Raw genomic sequence first — 8,184 nt, 5'->3', positions numbered from 1 at the left:
AAAAAATAGTACTTATTACAAAATGGCGTAACGTACATTTGAAGAATGTGACAAGTGATTTGCTCGATTTGAATAGGGAGACCAAAGAGCGACTTCATATAAAAACACATTCTCTATCTTATAGTGGCATGCATAGAATTTATATTGGGATATAGTATTTTAAACTCATTTAAATCATAAGTCTTCATGGGCATTTTATTTTTGACATTTAATTATTAATAAAAATAAATAAATATAAAGCCGATTATACCGCCTAGCCTGACTAATCGGACTGCCTAGACCCGCTATAACACCCCGTGTTTTATTCTTTTATTTTTATCCTAATAATAATAATAATTAAACTAGATAAAATGAATAGATATAGATAACTATCAGATACGGATAAAAGCCCGTAGATAAATAGATAAGTGTTGTCCTTGTTTTTCGGGGATGTTTTCTCACGTAGAGTTTTTGGAAAAAAAAAAAAAAAACGACGAGGGTTTTAGAAAAAAATGAGAGTTTTACTGAAGGAAGGAAAGGAAGGTTTTTCCTGGTAGCTGGTGGATAATCGGAGCGCGCTAAAGGTGAGTAGCTATTTTGCTATTTCACCGGATTTATAGTTTACGTATATCGGTGTATACTGTCTAATGTTTTTATACTGCTCATTGTCTTGTTTTTATTCTATGTCATGTCGTCGAGTTGTTAAAACTCTAGAGAAACTCGGATTTGATATAGAACTGTCAAACCAGATTCTTGGATACATGTCTTTGTTGAACTGTCGAAGCTCGGAGGCCGTTAATGGCGGCGTGAGCACGGAGGCGTCCTGTAACGCCCGTATTTTTTAAATACGTTTTTTTCTATTTAATTAATTAATTTAATTATTTATTTTAAAAATTCGTCGGATTGGACTCGGGATACGTGGGCTTGGTTTTGGGCCCGAGTCGGTGTTGGGCTTGGGTTTCGGACCCAAGTATATAAACACATTGTTCTAGAGAATAGGGTTTTGAAGATAATAAAATATAAAAAAATGGAGGCAGAGAAAGAAGTTGGTTTGCTGGAGAGGTGGAGCACGACGATTCGGCTAGGAAAATTCGTCGAGCTGTTAGTTAAGGTGAGTAGCTATTTTTGCTATTTCACGAAATTATAGTTTTCCGTTAATCGGTATATCTTTTATTATAAAGTTTCGCTTATATTTTCGGTTCATTATTTGGTTATTAGCTTTCGTCATGTTTTGAAACTCCTACCGCTTCATCATCTTGTTGAGACGATATTTTGTCCCGCTCATCTTGTTGAAAATTGGTTAAACTGTATTTTGAAACTCATTGGGAGCTTGGGATAACCGTTAATGGCGGCCTTAAGAAAAAAAATCGAAAAGAAAAAGTTAGGTGAAACGGTGGTTGTTGTTTTTGTGTTGATTGAAGTTTGGGTAGTAAGGGGTTGAGGCGTGGGTATGAGGTCGTCGAATGGGTCTTTGGGAAGCTTGGTGGAAGCTCCCAAGACTTTTAATGGCGTTCTTGCCCATTCTTGTGATACTTGGAACTTGGGGTTATCGCGTTTTTTAAAAATCGTTTGAACCTGCTTTTGTTTGGATTTGATGTTTGTTTGATGTTGGAATGTGGATGGGGCGGTTGAAAGGTTGGGGAAGCCATTAATGGCGGTCCGAGATTGTAGATCCAGTTGGGGAAGTGAGTGATGTGAGTAAATCGAGTTTTTGGTTTTATGAAAGTGCTTTGGTTTTTCATAAGGAGTCGAACCGACTTGATGGAGAGGTGAGATGGTGGCGGTGAGCTCTGGCGGTGAGCTCTTTGGAGGAAAGAAGATGACACTGTTCATCTTAGTTGGGCCTTGGGCCGAAACTAGTTGGTTTTGTTTGGGCCTTAACTTGTTTGGTTTTTGGGGCTGGTCCATAGTATTTTAAGTGGATCTTCAAGTTGGGCCAAACCAGTTTATGGGCCGGGTTAAGGCTTAAGTTATTGAACCTGGTCAGCTTAGATAAATCGGTTTGGGACTGGGTGACTACTGTTGACCCTTGGCAAGTTGACTTTGACTTTGACCAGAGTTGACTTTTGACCAGGGTTGACTTTTGACCAGTTGACCCAATTTGACTTTTTAACTCGGATTATGATTTGGGTTATTAGGATAGGTCTAGGGCTATTAGCATGCTTGGTTTTAGGCTAAGACCTTTATATATACGTGTGTATGTGTATTAACTACTCGGTGATATTTTCGTCTTTTATGATATACAACGTTATGACACTTATACATCCATGAAATTAATAACGCGTAAACCAAAAATACATTAATCAAGATACTCCTTCGTTCTCTGAAATAAATATATGCAATAAAGTTCGATAATGCGTAAACAAATTTACCGCACTCTTTTAGAACTTTTCACGTCTCAAGTTTTGGAAATTGAGTTTTATGACTGTTGATGTCATATGTTAGGTGGGCATTTATTGAATGTGCCATAAATGGCCCGTTAGCGTTATATAGGGGTATTCATTGAATGTGTCATGAATGACCAGATTGTTTGGACTGCCCTAGAGAGGAACTAAGGTATTCGCCTTGCGGGTTAGTGGTATTGATTTGATTATGCGAGTGTATTTGGGCTTGCATTGGAATACCTATAGGATATCTACACATATTATATAAAATTGCTAACTTTCTTTTGCAGGAGGGTAAGACTTAATAATATTTTTGTGCAGGGACGCGGTCTTACCCTTATGCAGCAGTGGATATCGGTAAGTTCTAATGAAATGATTTAGATATTAAAACGAGTGACTTGAATGAGTTAATATAATGGAAGTTTTGCTTGGGAAGAAACTATGCCGGTTGAAATGACGGAACTACCTGTCTTCCAAGCTGTGAATGCTTAAGTTATGGGAAAAATATAAAGTGATTGTTTGGAAAATTAAAGTATGATAATGTTTATATGTGGTTAGTCTACTCATACCAGCAAATTCCATTTTGCTGACCCATGTTTGCTTTGTTTTGGCAACGTGGGTGTGTTCTTGGGAACATAGGTGGAAGGCAGTGGAACCATGGCGTGTGATTTGGATTCTCGCCTGGAGCAGTCTGGGAGTTTAGTTTATTAGGTCTGATATTTGGAATAATGTAATAACGTAGGTTACATTTTTATATGACATGAGAATACGATGTTGGAAATTTTTATTCTTAAAGTTTGTTTATGTTTGTATTGGGATGGAAGAAAGTTCTGAATAAAGTGATAGTTGAGGAATTTGGAGATTTTTGTTGTTAAGTTGATCCTGTTGTGATGTGGGTTTTAGGTTTTGACATGTGTTGTATCACCCGTCATAGCACTTCAGGTTTTTAGACAATTGAACATAATGATGTTTGAGATATTTATATTTCAAATATTCATTATTTTTAATTGTTTAGAAAATTGGGCTGTGACACCCGCCCAGAGGCCGATTAGTATGACTAGCCCTCCTAGACCACTTTTTGAACCGACTTAGGCTTAGGCGAGTCGGTTGGGCACCACCTAACGCCTAGAGCTAGACCTCCTAGGTAGCCCTAGACCAATTTTTAGAACACTAAATTTTAGAGAAGTTTGCATTGGGCCATTATATATACGGCGATTAAATGTTACTAGCACTATTTGTGGAAATGTTATCTATATGGTGCACTATTTAATTTGTCTTTGGGAATCTGGGTGCGACCAACAGTAGATTCTGTTTCTGTCACGGTGGCAGAAGTGTAATTTTGCAGTTTGTTTTGGTTTTTTTTTTTTATTTATTTTTTTTTTTTTTTGAGTTTTTAAGGATAGAAATGTAATTTCTCAATTCTAAAATTTGTTTTTATTTGTGAAATGTATCACGTCAGTGGCTCTTGTGTCGGTAGAAAAGCTTACCCATGGCAATTTCAAATTATCAACAATTGCAAGGGCAAAGTTGTAAGTCTTCTTTTAAAAAAGATAAAAATATAAAAATAAGTTTGTCAACCTACGGGCTCTGCTCCACTCAACATTAAAAAAAAACGTGCACAAAGCTAGTGATATATAAAATGTACGGTAAATAGAACCCATTCCTATATACTGACAGAAAACGGCCCTGTGAGCATCATATACAATTCATAGAGAATGATTATGGTTTAAACCAAGGCCCAAAATATCATCGATATATATCATTTTTTTTGTACATCGATATGGATATATTCGATATATCTCAACCGAATATTAAATATTTTTTTCCCGATCTATATCGTTATTTCCGATATAACGATATATATCGACCGATATATACGATATATCCGATATAAATTGTTGACTTTGACAGATATTGTTGACTTTGACCAAATATTGTTGACTTTGACTTATATATTGATGATATTTCCGATATATCGACATACAAAACAAAATTTTGACTGGTCAACAAAAAAAATAGATATCTCTGATATTTCCGATATATTCGATATATATCGATTTTTGGATACATCGAAATATTCACCGAATTCGATATTTTGGGCCTTGGTTTAAACTTAAAACATCTTTCATGCACTTTTTATCAAATAATTATTACCCAATTGACATAGATGGATGTGAGTGAGTACAAAAAACTTCAAAGTTCAATCGGTAATTGACAACCTGCAATCACCCATCTTCCACTCTCACTTGGACTTCAAAGTTCAATTAGTAAGAACCAAAATTAAAATGTACTTCAAAACATATAAAAATGACATGTTAAAGCGAAACAAAGTAAGAGACCTACACATTGAAATTAGTAGCTCCAATGGCAAACTTGATAGGGACTAATTTTGCAAAGTTGCTACATGTGTAATCAAATCACCAAAGAACGCACTCCCTTTTCACTTTCTAGCTAGAAAAGGAAAATGGATGCTAGTGACAGCAAGAACGCCCTATGTTTTCGTTATCAACCACACCCCAAATATACTTACTCTTTACCAATTACCAATAACAGTACAAACATTTCTCTCAAATATATCAAGTACTAAAATGTCAATCTGAGCCTAGTGAAGATTCATTATATATGTCCTTAAGACATATTTTCTCCCGCACGGTGCTTCAAGCTAGACCGAAAATATCGTCCAATATATCGGCGATATATGTTGGAATATGTGGTACACGATATGGAAATAATGGGATATTTTGATGATATATATCGCATTTTTGGACCGATATATATTGTATTTTCCGGTATATATCAGTTATATATCAGATATATTTGATATATATCAATTGACTTGTTGACTATTTGACCGATTTTATTGACTGTTGACCAATAATTTTGACATATGTTGTTATATATCAATGATATTTTCGATATATATCAAAATTTTAACTATTTTACAAAAAAAGTTGGAATCTCCAAAATATCCCGAAATATCAATATAGACCGATATATTTCGGTTTGGGGGGGGGGTCCGAAATATCGGCCGTTATGGAAAAATTGGGCTCTGGCTTCAAACTGTCTCCCAAGATAAAATGGATTTTTCTTTCTATGGCCGGAAAGTAGCACTTCAATTCCACAAAATCAGCGAACTCAACATTGCATTTTTATTAAAGAATAGAGAGGAGAAGAGATGTTGAAAGGGATCTCTCTACATACAAAAAGGTCTAGTATTTATAGGAGAGCAGTGCATTTTCAAAACAACTATTCGAACAATCACACTTTTCGAAAAGACACTTTTTTGACATGATGCAACGTTTTGAACCGTTGCATCTTTCAAAAAGTTGCACATTTTCGGCATAATGCAACGTTTCAAACTATTGCACCATTTTGGAAAGATTTTCTCTTTATATTGTTTCAAGTGAAATTGTTAAGTCTTATGGGCCCAAACGGATTGGGCCTTATTAAGAAATTGGTTGTCCAAAAAGAATATACACTACACCACTATAGCCATACCCAAGCCCAGCCCAGCCGACCGGTCGGTGGCACGAGCGCGTGTTTCTTGTTGATCTTGACTACGTTCCGTCTCCACGGAAAATTAGTGGTACCCGTTGGGGCCAAACCCAAGTAGCCACAATTAGACCTTATAACCTCAACAACTCTTTGCAACATGTTCTTCCCATGTAGGACTAAGTGTTTTTTCACTCTTTTCTCAACCATTTCATCTTAAGTGGGGAAACTTGGGAGACAAATTACTTATTCATTTCTCAATGGATTTGTGTAAATCCAAGTTCCATGTGTTCACAACACTTTGAACTTTCAATTGGACACCCATTTTTCTAGCAATCCACCACATGAATGAAAATTTGGCTTAGCTTTTTCAATCATAAACATCGGATAGTTGTTCTCTTACAAATGAAAAGTTACTGCATCAGATCAAGTAGCATAGGAGGCCTTGAACTTGTTTTAGTGAAAAAGGATCGGATTTAATTTGACGATCAGTAGACTTTAATTAATATTCTTGAACTGTCAACCGTTTGTATAAATCTAGAGCATCATTTTCATGCAGTACCTTCTCGAACACAATTGATTCTCACATTTGTGTTCATTTTGGCCTTGAAGACTTCTTGGTTTCAGATAGTGCTTCTGAGACATTTTCCTTTAAAATTCTCATAGAAACGGCCCCACTTCACACTAACATAAGTGATTTTTATAAAGAGTGGTATGGTGCAATACTCCATTTGGATAATATAACTTTCCAAGATATAATAAATCATTGAAAGCTTAACTTATCTTGGTTCTCGCGGTAGATATGCACTATCTTATCATAGAAATGGGTTAAAATGTAGTATTGCTCTCCAGTGCTGACTGAGTCAGAGACATAATTCAGTTAGCCCTAAAATTTACTCAGTAGTAAATCCAAAAGTGTCTAAACTGCTGGAATTTATTGAACTACCATTTTCGTCCATCTTTACTGCTTTGATTGGGTCGAGGCTTGAACCATTAGAAATCTCTCTCTGAGCCGGTCATTTGGATATAAAATATGCCCAATTTTGAGTTCTGAGTCAAAAGATACACCTCTGCTATCTTAAGCGATTCAAGACGAGAATTTCACCGGTGAAATCAAGGGGACAAACCCCATTCTCGACCCACCCGCCCTTTTATTTTCATTCTTGCAATTTTTGTTTTCATCAAATTACTCATTGGAATTCATAACTGACTTTTCATTTATGAAATAGGTTACTGGTTATGAAGTTCAAAAATATCTCCAATTGCTACTGTGAATTGCCTAGAAAATTTTGGACTCGTACATTATAAGTTTAAGGGCACACACCCTCTTTTTGCACTCGAACTCAGGGCACACACCTTTCATATTTAGCCTCACTAGAATTACGGACGACCACCTCTGACTTGTTATACAAAACAGGGCACATGCCCTTTAGACTTTCAACTTTTTACAAAAGTCATACTTTTGACTTAGGAGTACAACCCAGTACTCGTGTGAGCCTAACCCAGTCTAAGAAAGCCCAGTTACTCAAGCCCAGAGTATTTTGATTAAGCCTGGTTTAGCACATAATCCCAGATCCATAGTACAACTTAAGGCCCGATCCACAGGACTCATCTGTAAAGGAATAAAACTTTACATATAAACTAAGGTCGTGATAATGAAAAAGTGGCTGCACTCTTCCTTTGGAGAAGAGTTGCCTATGTATCGAGTCTTTTTGCCAGACTCGAATCAAGCCAATCGTAGTTCCACAGAGATTGAAGATTGAGAATCCGACATAGAGCAGATGGAGAATGGAGATGAATAGTATAATCCCCCCCTCCCATTGGTCTCATCTTTCTCTTTATAGCCTTCTTTAATTAGTACTCCATAAATATCCATTCAATGAGATGACCTTTGGTGCTCCCTTTCATTGATGACCTTTGGTCCTTGTGTAACCATTTAGTAACTCCTGACTCTTGAGATGTCCGGTTGCTATGATCTAATAGGTCGGTCATTAGTTAGGTTGATCAATGATAAGACACATGTCGTTAATATATTCAATATGAATATATGTCCCTCACATAGCCCCCTCTTGTTAGGTTGTTCTTTTAGAGAATAATATGATGAAAGTAAATAATCTGTGACATGTGTATTGTTGATTATTAATTGAATATCTTATCTGATTGATTCTGGAAGTACGTATAAAGCTTGAAGAAGTTGTCGATCTGGCAAAAAATGAAACCATGTGTTGATCTTGGTTTGTAGTAGAGATTTTTACAAACTGTATCCCATTTTGTAAATTGGATTACATTTGTTGCTTGGAGTTTTGTTGCGAGCTGATATGTTAGCTTG

This window comes from Coptis chinensis, chromosome 8 (genome assembly GCF_015680905.1).
Source record: "Coptis chinensis isolate HL-2020 chromosome 8, ASM1568090v1, whole genome shotgun sequence".
In the NCBI taxonomy this organism is placed as follows: Eukaryota; Viridiplantae; Streptophyta; class Magnoliopsida; order Ranunculales; family Ranunculaceae; genus Coptis; species Coptis chinensis.
Note: the sequence above shows the minus strand (reverse complement) of the source record.